This window comes from Gracilinanus agilis, chromosome 4 (genome assembly GCF_016433145.1).
Source record: "Gracilinanus agilis isolate LMUSP501 chromosome 4, AgileGrace, whole genome shotgun sequence".
NCBI classification, from domain to species: domain Eukaryota; kingdom Metazoa; phylum Chordata; class Mammalia; order Didelphimorphia; family Didelphidae; genus Gracilinanus; species Gracilinanus agilis.
In genome coordinates this window covers 37184313-37196310 of record NC_058133.1, presented here as the reverse complement: position 1 = coordinate 37196310, position 11998 = coordinate 37184313, and positions in this window count along the sequence as shown.

The following is an 11998-nucleotide window of genomic DNA, read 5'->3' as shown; positions in this document are numbered from 1 at the left end:
GGGGGTGGTAAAGGGGGAGTGAAGGGGAAAGTAAGAATATCAATCATGTAACAATGGAAATTTTTTCTAAAAAATTAAAAAAAAAACATTATGTATAAGAAAAGATTCTCTTTGAATCCTTGAAAAGTATGTGGGTTTGATGTCCCTTAATTCCAAATAATTGTTTTTTGAGCTATTATTAATTCCTGGATCATGAAGTCATAGATTTCAAATTTCAAAGGACATATATAGACCAAAAAGTCCAGCCCATTGTGGAGAGGAGGGGCTTTATTTTTGGAGCAAATAAACCATTTGTCTACATTTAAATGTGTTCTAAGTGAAAGTGGGGAGTTTTGAAATCAGGGCCTCTAAATCCAAATCCAACTTTCAGGTGGGACAATCTTGCAGTCAGGGAAGGCTTAATTTAAAATTTGTATTGTATACTTACTTGATCTGTGATCTCAGACAAGTGACTTAATAGCCAGTATCCAAGGAAATTCTCTAAGGCATTTAAATTACAGTGGTTGTCCAACTACAGTTGATAAAGGAAGTCTCATTGATAGAAATCACCTCCTACATTCATGGCCTTTATGCTGGTGCCATTATTGTCATTGTAACCTTGAACTGAATTTTGTTAGTATTGCAAAATTAGATATAAAGGACCTCAGTGGCTATGAAATCAAATTTTATCATTTTAAGGATAAAGATATGAGAACAAGGTAAGTTCAGTAATTTGCTAAAAGGTCACATAGCAAACAAAGCTATTGATGAAGTGTGAACTGATCCATCCATTCTGAAGAACTATTTGCAACTTTGCCCAAAGGGCTTATAAAACTGTACATGCTCTTTGACCCAGCAATACCACTACCTAGTTTGTGTCACAAAGAAATCAAAATAAAAAGGATAAGGATCTTCATGTACAAAAATATCAATAAAAGTTTTTCTGTTGTGGCCAAAAAAAGAAATCAAGGGGATTCTCATCAATTGGTGAATGGCTAAACAAGTTGTGATATGTGATTGAGATGGATTCAAGTGAGGTAGAGTAGCAAAGTCATAAGCCTCACTCTCTTCCAGAATCATCAAAGTTCAATGGCAAGACAAAAATCAGGATCACTGAGGATGGCCTATGACTTGGTGGAAGATGTTTGTATATTAGACATCTGACCAAGCTCTAAATGCTCCAAAGAGCCTGCTTCAACTGTCTTCATCATTCTTGGAACAAATTGTTCTGATTGATCCATCTATTCTGTCCAGGGAAATCTTCTCATGCTTGGGGTAGACATCACTAAAACACCAATAGGTTTGTGATGGAACTACATTGTACTATAAGGAATGATAAGCAGGATGCTTTCAGAAAAACAACAACAATAACAACTGGAAAGACTTGTTTGAACTGATTAAAAGTTCTTTGAGGAGAAACAGTAGCACATCGTATACATTAACAGCAATATTTTAGAACAGTGATGGGCAACCTTTTGAGCTTGGTGTGTCAAAATTCGCCAAAAAACTGAGCATAACTTGGGGGGGGGGGTATGTCACTTCAAGAAAAAAAAATAATTTTGCGATATTTATAGTTTAAATAACAAAAATGTATAATTATAATGTATAACTGTGTTTAATAAACCAAAAATAGGTAAATGAAAAAAATAAAAATAAAAAATAGAAGAAAATATGAAATTTCTGATTGGAAAAACAATTGTCCTGGAATATAGATTGTGGAGAGAGAATTTATTTAAGAATTACTGGCTTGGGGCAGCTGGGTAGCTCAATGGATTGAGAGCCAGGCCTAGAGACAGGAGGTCCTAGGTTCAAATCCGGCCTCAGACACTTCCCAGCTGTGTGGCCCTGGGCAAGTCACTTGACCCCCATTGCCTACCCTTACCAATCTTCCACCTATAAGTCAATACACAGAAGGGTTTAAAATTAAAAAAAAAGAATTACTGGCTTACTAAAAAGTGATGATTAAAAAAAATGTCTAGGCATCATATTTCAAGAAATTTTCAAGGAAAACTGCCCTGATATCCTAGAACCAGAGAGTAAAATGGAAACTGAAATAATCTATTTAGTACTAACAAAAGAGTACTAGATCAGTGGAATAGATTAGGTACAAACACATAATACATAATAGTAAATGACCATAGTAATATCATATGTGGCAAACCAAAGATTCAAGCACTTGGGACAAGAGCTTTCTGTTTGACAAAAATTTCTGGGAAAACTTGAAAGCACTTTGGCAGAAACATCTCAAGATAAGGTCAAAATGGGTTTATGATTTAAACATAAAAGGTGATATATGGAAACTGGGGGAGCATGGAATATCTTACCTATCAGATCTTTGAATTAGGGAAGAATTTATGACCAAACAAGAGAAAGGGAGCATTATGGGAAGCAAAAAGGATAATTTTGATTATATTAAATTAAAAGGTTTTGCACAAATGAAACCAAATGCAACCAAAATTACAATTACTAAAAACTTAGAGCAGAAAGCTGGGGAAAAAATTTATGCTAAATGTCTCTGAAAACAGTCTCATTTCTCAAAAGTATATGACAGAAAAGCAAAATGACAAGAGTTGGTAGAGATATGGAAAAATTGGAATACTAATGAACTGTTGGTGGAATTTTGAACTGATCTAACCATTCTGGAGAGCAATATGGAACCATGCCCAAAGGGCTATAAAACTGTACATATCCTTTAACCCAGTAATCACTACTAGGTTTGCATCCCAAAGAGATCAAAGGAAAAAACAATGAATTTATACATATAAAAATATTTATAGCAGTTCTTTTTAAGGTGGCAAAGAATTAGAAATTGAAAGAAAGTCCATCAATTGGGGAATGGTAAACAAGCTATAACATATGATTATGATGGAATATAATAGTGCTATACTCGGGGGGCAGCTGGATGTCTCAGTGGATTGAGAGCCAGGCCTAGAGACAGGAGGTCCTAGGTTCGAATCTGGCCTTGGACACTTCCTAGCTGTGTGACCCTGGGCAAGTCACTTAAACCCCATTGCCTAGCCCTGTAACAAATAAAATTAATACAGAAGGATATCTATAAAAGATATTAGGGTTTAAAAAATGTTTAAAATATAGTGCTACTAGAAAATGATAAGCAGAATGCTTTCAGAAAAACCTGAGATTTACATGAACTGATGCAAAGTGAAGTAGCAGCAATACTGAATAATGACCAACTGTAAATGACTTAGCTATTCTCAGCAATGCCAGGATCTAAGAAAATTATGAAGGTGTTGGGAAGAAAAATACTATCTATCTCCAGAAAAGGAACTGATGGAATCTGAATGCAGATTGAAACATACTTTTTTAACTTTCTTTATTTTTCTTGGCTTTAGGTTGTTGTGGTTGTTGTTTTTGTGGGGGGGTTTGTGGGGTCTTCATTTTCTTTTGCAACATGGCTAATATGAAAATATCCTTTGTAGGACTTCACATATATAATCTATATACCAAATTGCTCACCTTCTCAAAGAGAGAGGAGGGTGGTAAGTAAAGAGAATTTGGAATTCAAAAAAATTTTTAAATGTTTAAAAAATTATATGTAATTGAGAAAAGAAGAAAATAAGAGAAAAGAAAAAAAGAAAAAACTGACTGCCTTAGACTCCTTCAGCTGGAAGTCACCAACCAACATTAATTTTCTTCCTCTAACCCAGGAAATTCTTTGTTGTTTTTTTTTTATGTCCTAGACTCCTCTGCCAGTCTATGGACCACTTCTCAGAATAATGCCTCTAAATACATAAAATAAAATATGTAGGATCCAAAAAAAACACCAATTATCAAAATATCACCATTAAACGTATATTTAAAAAATTTTATAGACCCCAGATTAAGTTCTTCTTGATCTTTTATCTGATACTTGAGGCTCCTTAGGATCCCATTCTCCTGGGCCCTTCCCTCCCTCTAATTGGAAAAGATGGAGAGGACAGTAGAGAGGTTCTCCCAGATCTCTTTAATAAGGAGGGAACCCAGGGCAGACATTTCATTATTTTCCACTTATATGCACTCCCCTAGACCTCATCACATTCCAAGATGAGCACCTTCCCTCTTATCTGCCCCCACACCTACTCCCAGTTTCAGCTTTCTTTTTATAGTTTGCCTTCTCCATTGGACTGTGAGCTCCTTGAACATAAGAACTATTTTCTTTCTACTTTCAGCACTTAGCACAGTGTCTGGCACATAGCAGGCACATAATAAATTTTTACTGACCAAATACTTAGTCATTTTTTAGAGGACAAACAGTTGCTTCCTTCTCAGATGAGCCAGCTCCCTTCTCCAAGTGTAATCAATTCAATTGTTAGATAGTCCTTCCTTTCCTTCTCAGTATGACAGTCTCCATTCTCCAACCTACAGATGAAAGTAAAGGTTCACCTCTTCAGATCCTTCTCCTTTTTTCTTCTCACATTGAAGCCCACTTTCGATTTTGTTTTGTTTTAAGACATGCTTCAATTTCCCCAATAATAATGTATGAAGAATCATTCCCTGAGGCACATTCTCTCTTAGGATGCATTTTGGACATAGCTGGTAGTCACTTAGCCACATCAAAAATACAAAGATGGACTGGGTCTGTATCCCAAAGAGATAGTAAAGAAGGAGAAAGGACCTACTTATACAAAAATATTTGTAGTGGCTCTTTTTTAGTGCCAAAGAATTGGAAAGTGAGGGGATGTCCATCAATTGGGGAATGGCTGAACAAATTGTGATATATGTTGGTGATGGAATACTATTGTACTGTAAGAAATGATAAGCAGGACGATTTCAGAAAAAGCTGGAAAGGTCTACATGAATTGATGCAGAGTGAAATAAGCAGAATTGGGAGTAACTGAAATAGCAAAATTGCATGAAAATCAACTGTGAAAATTTGGCTACTCTCAGCAATACAATAATCTGGGACAATCTTGAAGGACTTATGACAGGGATGGCAACCATTTCCAGAGAAAGAACTGTTGGAGTTGGATGGATGCAGATCAAAGCATATTATCCTTCACATCAGTGTATTTTCAGTTTTATTTTAGCGTTTTGGTTCTGTATGAATGTGTTCTTACAATAATGACCAATATGGAAGTATGTTTTACATGATAATACATGTATGGCCCAGATCAAATTATTTGCCATTTCTGAGTGGGGAGAAGGAAGAAAGGAAAGGAAATAGTTTGTTTACTATACTTTTGGAAAACATGTTGAAAAGTATTATTACATGTATTTGGGCAAATAAAATATCTTTGAATTAAAATTAAAACATACAAAGATGGCATATATAGTGAAAGTTACTACAAATGCCTCCCTACTCTACATACTTATTAGAATTAGAGTCTTCAGTCTTTAGCTTTCAAACTATTTGTGGGATATGTGAGAATTTATTTTTTATATATTGTATTATTTTTATATCAGGGTCCTAGACTATTAAAGCTATATTAGAAAGAATTATTGAGCCTGGTCTGATACCTGGTTCCATTTACTCTCTAGATTTTTTTGCATTCTCTTTGTTCTGAGGAATGTGGTGCTTTCCCAGACTTGGGCTAGGAGGAAAGGTTCTATAATACTGTTGTTTTTTTTTAATTTTTTTATTTTTAAACCCTTAACTTCTGTGTATTGGCTCCTAGTTAGAAGAATGGTAAGGGTAGGCAATGGGGGTCAAGTGACTTGCCCAGGGTCACACAGCCAGGGAGTGTCTGAAGCCAAATTTGAACCTAGGACCTCCCATCTCTAGGCCTGACTCTCAATCCACTGAGCTACCCAGCTGCCCCCTTATAATACTGTTTTTCCTGTGGACATGTGAAACCTCACCTGTCAATTTGGAGAAGGATTGAGGATCTGATGGACCACCACCTCTTAATCAGCTATCATCAATTAAAAAGATCTTGGTGTGTTCAAGGGAAGAGATGAATAATGAGCTCCCAAAAATGTATATATGTACCTGGGCCAGGAATTTCCATTTGTCTTATGATGGTTGAGAGAGTTGTCTGACCACAATTAGGATGTCATGACTGGTCAATTAATAAATTATTTTAAAATTAAGAAAAATTGGTCTCTTGAGATAATTTTAATCACTAGGTATTACAAACCACCTGATTAGCTGTCATTAACAACATGATAGTGTATCATTAACAGTATTTAACAATTGACAGTCACACACTTTTCTTTCTCTTCTTCTTACATAAAACTCTTTCATTAATTTATCAGTTTGTTTTCCTGACCTTTTCTCACTTGCTTTAACTTAACAAATACCTTCTCTTTTTAAGTCCTTCTCCTCCTCTTTGGTTTCTTTTTCTCAATCTTTTTCCTTATTCAGAATGAATCCTTCAAACTGGACCATTGTCCTCCTTTATCTCCTTTAATTCTCTCAATATTTTTACACTGCCTAATTTTGTCTCAGTATCATCCACACCCAGACAGCTATTTCTTATAACAAAGACTTTTTCTTTAAAGAAGAGAAAAAGATTTCAGCAAAACCAAAAAAAACACATTTAAAAAAATCTGACTTCATATGCAATGTCCCACACCTAGGGACCTGATTCTACAAAGGAGTAGAAGGAGGTATATTCTCATATTTCTTCTTTGGATCCAAATTTTATTTGTTCTAATTTTGCAACATTAATTTCCAGTTGTTTTGTAGTGGTTATTCTTTCTATTTTTATAGTTGCAGTTGTGTATATTTTTTCCCTTGGCTCTGGTTATTTCACTTTTATGTGATGTTCATAGGTTTCTTTGTAATTGCTATTTCCATCATTTTTATAGCACAGTAATATTCTAATATAGTCATTTATCATAACCAATTAATGGGCATTGACTTTGTTTCCAGTTTTTTGCTACCACAGAAGTGTTACTATGAGTATTTTGGTGAATATGGAGCCTTCCTTTTTGTTGGTAAACTCCTTGGGGTATACACCTAGCAGTGAAATCTGGGTCAAAAGAGATGAACATTTTAGTAACTTTATTTACATAATTCCAAATTGCTTTCCAGAGAGGTTGTAGGCCTCAGGTTATTCAGTTCTTCTGTTAGCCAGGCGTACAATGGAACTCAAACAACAAAGAGGAAAATCTCAGGTCAGGGTCAAATTATTTCTTGCTCTTCCTCACCTGGAACTCCCTTGCATCAGGTAAGAAAATCCTTTTTAGCTCTCATCATAACCCTGTCAGGTAGCTTCAAATTCATATAATTTATCATAGGGCTTGCTTCACTTAGGAACACTGGAGGGATGGGCTAGATTAGGCATTCCAGATATTCCTAGAGGAGTTGCCCTGCATTGCTGAAGTTGTTCAAGTCCCCCTTATGCAGATAGCACAAAGTTTAGTGGAGGGGTAGAAACTAGCTGATGAATTCAAACTAAAGTGTTAAATAATATGAAAAATACTGACGATTTTTTGTTATTGTTGACAATCTTAGAGCTGAAAGGAACCACAGAAATCATGGTTATCTACACTATAAAAACAATCTACGACCTTAATTTTACTTTGTGCTATTAGGCTAGATTAAACAGATTTTTTAAAAATATAACCTGAATTAAATGTCAGTTAACTGATTGAGTCTGTATTTTGAGAAGCACCTTTTAAAAAAAAATCAGCACTAATCTAAATTAGTTTAGATTATTTTATCATATATATACATATTCTCCTTAAAAGTGGATCTTTTTCAAAATTCCAGATCTGTTTGATGTAAAGAAGAAACAAGAATGGCTCTTTATGGAATGCTTGGTAAAATTTGACATGAGCTAAACAATGGTATGGAATTGGTGAATAAACCTGTGTAATTTGAGTCCATTCTTAAGTATAGGAGAGATAGATGACTTTATCTTTTAATAATATAAATAGCTAACATTTATATAACATTTCAAGTTTTGAAAAGTACATTCTTTACATTATCTCATCTAATTCTCACAACAACCATGTGAGGAAATTGTTATTAATTATCCCCATTTTACAAATGAGGAAACTGATACTCATAAAGGTTAGGTGACTAGTCACAGTTCGTAAGTGTTAGTTAGGCATTCTCTTTTACTTTTGTATGTTACCCATTTCTTTAATTTATTCACTCTTATCTCCCCAATTACCTAAGAAAAAACAAACAATAAAAAAATTAAACGAATTATTCTGGTTCTATGTCCTTCTGTGACAATCTGACACCAGTTGAAAGCTAATAGAGGCATACTGGTTAAGGTACAGGGCAGAAGGGATTCTACTGAATTCTTAAAGCAAACACCTATGTTGGCCATAGAATGCCTGAGCCAGAAGGGCTCTTGAAGATTAGCAAACGTAGCCCACATCTGTTTGCAGACAAAGAAAATTAGGTCTAGAAAGGTTAAGTGATTTACCCAAAAACATTCCTAATTAGTGAAAAGGCATGGAAGAAAACCCAGATGATCTAACTCCACAACTTTCTTTGCATTTAAGCAATCAATGTAAGGAGTCTGAGGCTAATTAATTCAGTTGGGAATTCAAGATCTGTCTGAAAATTATTAAATAAAATGCTACCTTTCAGTTCTTAGCAAATGTTCTAAGTTCAATACTGCCTTTCTCTTGTTTCCATATGATCCTAGACAAGGCATTTTATCTCTCAATCTCTTCAAATGAGCAGTTGATCAATCAACTCATGCCTCAGTCTCTTCATGAGTAAAATGAGAGGCTGAACTAAGATAACTTATTAAAGGTTCCATCAAGTTCACCATCACATTCTATTTTCAAAAAAAAGGTCAGAGATTTAGAGCTGGAAGGGATCTCGGACTTCATCCAGTCTACCTCTCTTTTTACAGACAAGGAAATTAGTGAAATGAAGCAACTTAAAAAAAAATTTTTTTTAATAACCTTCACCTTGTGATACTGTCTATTGGTTCTAAGGCAGAGGAATGGTAAGGGCTAGGTTTAAGTGACTTGCCCAGGGTTACACAGTTAGAAAGTGTCTGAGGCCAGATTTGACCCAGGACCTCCTATTTCTGGGCTTGGCTCTCCATCCATTGAGCCACCTAGCTGCCTCCAAAATGAAGCGACTTAACCTACGATCACACAGGTGTCAGAGTGTTTCAAACCAGATTCTAGATTCCAGACCCAGACCTCTTGCCACTACACATATACACATACAAGTATATATATATATATACACATATGCACATACTACACCAGCTATATAAAGTACTTTCTAAAATGAAACTTGAAAAGTAAAAATGTTCTTGGCCTATGCTGTCTCAAATATAAATTTTAAATTTGCTGATCTGATGCCTATAAATGTTCCCATAGTTGTAATTTATTTACGAAGAGACTGAAAATGGGAAGACTAAACAAACTGCCCTCCTCCCCAAAAAGGAAGGAAAAGTTTCAATAAACTGATCGAAATCTCAACATTAGCAACCAAATTACCAAAACAAAATATTGATACATAATATAACTCTTCTTTTTTTTTTTTTGGTGAGGGAGAACGGTCATATAAGAAAACCATGGAGCCTGGGGGCAGCTAGAGGCACAGTGGACAGAGAGCCAGGTCTAGAGATGGGAGGCCCTGGGTTCAAATTTGACCTCAGATACTTCCTAGCTGTGATGCTGGGCAAGTCACTTAACCTCCCACTACCTGGCTCTTACAGCTATTTTGCCTTGGAATCCATGCACACTACTGATCCTAAGTCTGAAGGTAAGGCTTTTTTTAAAAAAGAAAAAAGAATACAATGTGTTGCTTTCATCTCTGATGCGCTGACATCAGCTTTTAAATGTAATTTTAAAAATCATTTTTTCACAGTTGGGTTAAATTTAAAGTCTTACCCTTCCCTATATACTTTTAGCTTCAAATTAATGTGAACTGTTTTAGAGGTCAAGGTGCACAGAACCAAATCTCTATGAGTATAATGAGAGATGAGAAGTTTGGGAATATTTTTCCTATGTAAATAAGGATTTTTAAAAAATAAATCACTTAAGAACTTAGTTACATTTTAACATGTTTAGGTAATTAAGAAATATGAATTGGAATTAATATTTTAGCTTTAATTATAATAAATATAATAATTATTACATTTATTAGAATATTATACATTATTGTTATAATTTAATTATTATAACTTACTTTTAATTTACAATGTTAAATATCTACAAAACAAAGCAAATAAACGTGGTCGAATATGTTTTTCACTCATTTGTTCACAATTTTTATTTCTGCTACAACTGCACACCATTAAAATGTTATGCTTTGATAGATCTGTAATCTCATGTATGCAGAAAGTCTCCCCATAAGCACAAATTACAATTAAATATTTAACCTTATTCAAGATAATTCTGTATTCGTGTAACTTCCCATTTGTACCAAAGATGGATGACGAGTGTTTATGGAGTGCTATGAACATACAGCAGGGGAGGGATATCTGATAATCAATGGACGGATCACCTGACCTGCCAAAAGTCATTATTAGTAAGGGTTAACGTTTATGTATTGCTTTAAGGGGCGCAGAGCCCGTACTATTACTACAATCATTTGGTCTTGACAACGAGTCGGGAATGTGGGTGCTGCTGTTATCCCCATTTTTCAGGAGAGAAATTGAGGCTCCGACAGGGGCGGTGCCTCGCCCGTGGTCACTCAGGACGCAGGTCCTTGGCCACCCTGGCCTCGAAGCCAGACCCAGGCTGTCCTTACCTCCCGAGGTCAGTTGGAGTGTCCATCTGTCCCGAGGCGCTTTGGGGTCTTTCAGGGACTGGGCCACCAAGTCGCCCTCACACCTCACGCCTCAGGGCCTCAGGGCCAGGCGAGATCGATCCCCGAGTGCTCGATCCACCCCGCCCCGAGGCAGGGACCAGACTCGCTCAGTCGAGCCCTGAGTCGCTGATGACTCAAGACTCAGTGCCTCAGGGCCAATCTTTGAGGGATCCATCCGTCCATCCCAACCGCCCTGCCTCCAGGAAAGGAACAGACCCGGTCAACCCTAGGGCTCCCCTCTGCCCCTCCTCCTAGACTCATGGACATAGAGCATCACAGAGGCTGGAATGTAAAATTCCCAATCGTGTGTTGTGAAAATGTAGTTTCTTGGGGGCACCTAGATGGTTCAATGGCTAGAAAACCAGACATGGAAACAGGAGATTTTGGGTTCAGATATAATCACAGACACTTCCTAGTGACCCTGGGCAAGTCACTTAACCTCCATTGCCTAACCTTTACCTCTCCTTTGCCTTGGAACTAACATCAATTCCAAAACAGAAGTTAAGGGTTTTTTTAAGCAATTTTTTTTTTAATTTTTAACATTAATTTTTAAAAATTTTGAGTTCTAAATGCTCTCCCTCCTTCTGGCCCCTCCCCCACCTGTTGAGAAGACAAAAAAAAAAGTCAATTATACATGTGAAATCATGGAAACTTGCTTCCATGTTGGCTGTGTTGTCAAAAAAAAACAGGCAAGAAAAAATATACATTTTTAAAAATGCTTCAATCTGCACTCAGAATTTATTAGTTCTCTCGCTAGAGGTGGATGGCATCTTTTATCATGAGTTTTGGTCTTGTCATGGATCATTGCATTCATCAGAATAGCTAAGTCATTCACAGTTGACCCAAGAAATAAGGTCTCAGTCCTTGGTCTTTTGTTGTCTTTTTCTATTCTAAGTGAAGGGGGTGGAATCTCCAACTTTAGGAATTTTGAAAGGTCAGGAGATCAAGCCACAAAAATCTGTAAATTATAGTCCAGGCCAAGAGTTTGCAAACAGAGCTGCACGGATGCCCAGAGGAACGGGGAGTGACTTTAGGGAACAAGGTGCTGGACCCAGGCCAGCAGGAGCTGAGACACGGGTTTTCTAGTAGTCAAGCCACCTTTGGATGTGAATTTGGAGGGACCAGTGCTGTGTAGTTAGGAACAGAGCCAAGATGGGGTGGTGTAGGGAAAAGTATGTCCCTTGAAATGTTAGGAGAGGAATGTTGCCTATTTATTCAGCTACTTGTAGCAAATACCCCTTTGTAGATATTTGGAGAAAATATTAATGAGAAGCATTCAATGGAACTGGGGTGCTAGTCATTAGCCCCTAATGATAGGAGAAAATAGTCAATGGGGACCCA